This window comes from Lactuca serriola, chromosome 1 (genome assembly GCF_051521515.1).
Source record: "Lactuca serriola cultivar US96UC23 chromosome 1, Lser_US96UC23_V15, whole genome shotgun sequence".
NCBI lineage: Eukaryota > Viridiplantae > Streptophyta > Magnoliopsida > Asterales > Asteraceae > Lactuca > Lactuca serriola.
Window position 1 is genome coordinate 170,098,817 of NC_136408.1, and position 4,399 is coordinate 170,103,215.

The following is a 4,399-nucleotide window of genomic DNA, read 5'->3' on the forward strand; positions in this document are numbered from 1 at the left end:
TCCTGGCCCGGCCGAGCACTTCCATTTGTCATCATCAAATCATCGAGGGGCCCACAGATATCGCTTTTATCCCGAAGGTAAAAGGAATGGATAAACTTCGACTCATATGGCTTGTTCTACTACTTGTTGAATCATACACAAAGGCACGTTTTATAGCACCGAGTTACCAAATGCGTTTTCGTGCAATCAATGTACAACCAACTCATAGTAACAACTCATATCTCTAGGTTTGAAGAATATAAGATATTATCATCTCATGATCACTCTTGATAAAATCCATGAAGTGATTCCAATGAGCGCGGGTTGAATCCAATACTCAGAACTTATGAGCACTCATGAGTGTTGTAGCCCTTTGTCCAACACCTTAGACCTCTACAAGCCAACACATGACAGTCTTAATTCATATCTACTTCCAACATATGACCGACTATGGATGGTTTGAATAACTTAGTCATTCCGGAAGAATAACCTAGTTTATTCGGGAAGTCAAAACATGCAAAGTGAAACACAATAATAATTGAATCCAATATGGTCTCAGAACATATGAATATAAATAAAACACCTTTTATTTATCACCATATGATTACACATTATTCATTGTATACTGTTTCAGCTATCAACTTTATTCTTGAATTTAAAACAATAGTTGTCCCATGCTCCAAGCATGTACACTATGTTTTCTAAACACTAGTCATGCCACACACCAAGTATGCATACTATGTTTGTCTATGATCTTTACTTTGTGAACTAGATCAATTGAGCATAACTTCAATGATTCTCTTTTCACACTCCCAAATCCTTACTGCAAATGCAAGAATTCCAAATTCATGCCATTTACTGAAATCTGTTAGATTCTAAACTTATATGCATTGATCCTGTTGGGTTGAAATGTCACTTAAGTGTTGTGTCATTGGGCTCGGCTATTAGTCCAAAGTTTTGTATTCCGGTTTGGGCCTGTCCAACCGTGAACCTGTTTTGTTTCCTATATAAACAATATGCTTGCATGCATATTAGGTAAACGATCTAGAATACGATTTACAGAATTCCAATAGCTTTATAGATTTCTTTTTCGTTCTTGTAAACCTTCTAACCCTCTATAGTTGATGTTCTTGATCGAGCTCTTCTGAGGGTTATTTTATAATCATTCGACACGTTTATTCATTCTTGAGTTGTTTATTATTTTCGTGTTCTTGCTGTTTGATCTTTATTTACCTGTTTAAGATCTAATCGATCTTCAAGATTAACTTTTAATCTCATCAATTGGTATCAGAGCAGGAGGCTGTGTAATCGATACACTTATTTTCTGTGAAAAAGGTTTCAATTAGGGTTTTCCGCAATTACTGATATTTATTGAGCCGTCATCTCATTATTAACGTATCTTGATATTTATTGTTTTGCCCTAATCTGATTTATTACAAGTCTGATCTTTGAACAGGTTATTCGATCATAATGGATGAGTCGCAATCGAATCCCATCAATATTTCCAACAGCATTGGATCAACCACGAAGATTCCCATCCTATACACCCACGATTATGAAGTCTGGGCGCATCACTTTGAAGACTATGTTATAGGATCTGAGGATAATGGTTACCTCATCTGGGAAGCAATTATCAATGGACCGTTTTCTCACTCTGCAACGTCAAGGATTATTAAAACTCAAAAGGAGTATAATGATCTGCTGAAGGACGTTAAAGATATTGCGCAAGATGAAAAGGATAAATTTCAGTGCAATATCAAGGTGTTAAGGTTGATTAGATTTGCCCTTCAGTCCGACACTTTCAGATTAGTAAGTTCATGCACGACGGCAAAGGAAGTTTGGGATAGACTTCGTGAACTGTACTCTACAGAAGAGGATCTTGAACACTCTATCCAAACCTTACTCTTATCTGAGTTTAGAGAATTCAGGCAAGGAGCCGAAGAAACTGTGACCCAAACGTTCGATTGCTTCAATCATCTTCTCAGCAAGATGATCAAGCATGACATCGAAAGGAAGCTTATCGAGCAGAAGGTTACGTTTTTAAATGGTCTAAGATCAGAGTGGAGAGCAGTGGTGTCTACGGTTAAAGCCCATGAGCAGTTTAAATCATATTCTTTAGCAAAACTGGTGGGTATTCTCAAGTCTCAGGAGAAGATTGTGCTGCAGGAAAAGAATGTTGTCTCAAGCCTAGGTTCGCTGGCCCTCCTGTCAAAAAGTAAAGCTGTGATAGAGGATGAAGACCTCAACTTGGAGGAGTATGACCTCACGTCGGAGGATTATGCTATGATGGTGTCTAACCCCAAGAGGTTCATTAAGAAGAGATTCCCCAGCAACAAAAACCGAAACTGGCAGGGGAGTTACAGTTCAGAAAAGGTTAACAATGAACCGAAGGTTGAAGAGTCTAAGAAGGAACCGAAGGCAGAAGGTGATTCCGGAGTAAGCTGTTTCTACTGTGGAGGGAAAAATCACTATGCTAAGGATTGTGTCCTCAAAAAGATGGCTGAAAAGGATGAGGAAAAGGATGAGGAAGCTTTGCTGCAGAAAAAGCTTGATGAGATAAGGAAGAAGAAATCTACCGCTAACCCTTCCATGAATGCTCTAATTGTGCAGGGTTCGGTTGCTGGTGATGAGTTCGGTGGCGTGGAAGTTTGGTCATCCGACTCTGAAGACGATGAAGTGAGGAAGCCTTCGCATGGTAAGGCTTGTGTGGCAAAAGAGGAGAGCAGTGGAGGCAAGTGCTTGATGGTGTCTGAAGTATCTCAGATGAGGGGATACAACACTGATGGTGGAAGCAATAAACCGAAGGAGCAGCAGGATATGTGCTTTACGGCCAAACCGCTCAGCGTGCAGTTCAACGAGCTCGATGAACTGATCAAAAAGGTACAATCGGTTTTTATTTCATTTAAAGTACCACAATGCTCATATGAAAAAGAACTAAAAAGTGTTAATTCTCGAATCACTCATCTAGATAGTAGTTTAACTCAAACTCGAGTCACCAATTCTAACCTGACTGATCAATTAAGCAGGGCGTCTTCGAAGAGTGAGGAGCGGCGCATGTGGATCGAGTTGAAGGAGTCAGAATTAGTTAAAATAAAAGACGAAAACATTTATTTACAGAGAGACAATTTAAAGCTTTTAAAACAGCGAAATGTTTTTTGTTTAATTGCAAAACGTCTTTACACTAATATTACTCAGCTTCACTTGGATTGTGAAATAGGACAAAAGATACATCGCATGATTCTGCCCTTTCTAGAGTTTAAGGAGGATGAAATTGATGCCGAAGCCTATAATTGTGAGAGTGTAATATCATCTGATGACGTCAATCCGACCTATATGTATGGACTGGACAAAATAGAATCTTTCATTAAATCCAAGGACCATAAGGACATGCTTAAAAACCTTTTGGATGAAAATGATAGACTTAAACTGAGAACCGAAACCATACAAAAATTTGACTCTTTAAACGCCAACTTGAGCTCAGAAAACAAAATTGATGTTGAAAATGCATCTGAGCTTAATGAGGACGACAATATGAGTGAAATTTCTGTAGAGGACAAGGTTGACTGCTCAGAATTTGTGAAAAGCGAACCTGAAAACCACAAGAATCTAATTTCAGAAAATTCAGTGGAGTTCGCTCGATTGTCCCAACAAAAGTCCCCGATCTTAGCAGAGAAAGTCGTTGTATATCAAAAGGTTAGGACCACTCCAAATCAAGTGTACAAAGTCACAGGAGTAACCGAACATCACACTGCTGAACTCACAGCAATTGTAAATGGAGACAACGCTGATGGCTGCGATGAGTTCTTCTGGTCAGCTCCAATCGATAATGCTAATGAAACAGTAGGTTTGTCTGAAAGGACCTCATGGAAAAGCAAAGGCAGATACGTGCCAGAACCCTTGAACAAGCCAGATAATTTCGATATACCAAGTACCAGTGGTACGAAAGACATTCCTCAAGAAAATGGAAGTTCGGAAAAAGAAGACATTCCCTCTAGTTCCTCAGTTCAAAGTGAAACTTCCACAGTTCAAAGTGAACCTGCCAAAGAGAAACCGAAAATGAAAGCCAATATCCATCATCAACCTAAGCAAATGAGGAATCAGAAACGTCAAAGGAACCGGAGATACAGGAAAAATCTCTTGGAAAGGAAACAATTCTGGCAATCTCAGAATGCATACTTCTCACATCAAGACAAGAATCTAAAGTCTGAGAAAAATCCTGTTGAATCACAAGAGAGTCACAACAACCGAAAGCAAAGGTTCGGTTCAGAGAATGACTCCAACCGAAAGCAGAAGTTCAGTTCAAAGACAGAAACCAACCGAAAGCAAAGGTTCGGTTCAGACCATAATTCCAACCGAAAGCAAAGGTTCGGTTCTGAAATCAAAAGAGATCCAAACTCTAGGTTCGGTCCCACCAATGATA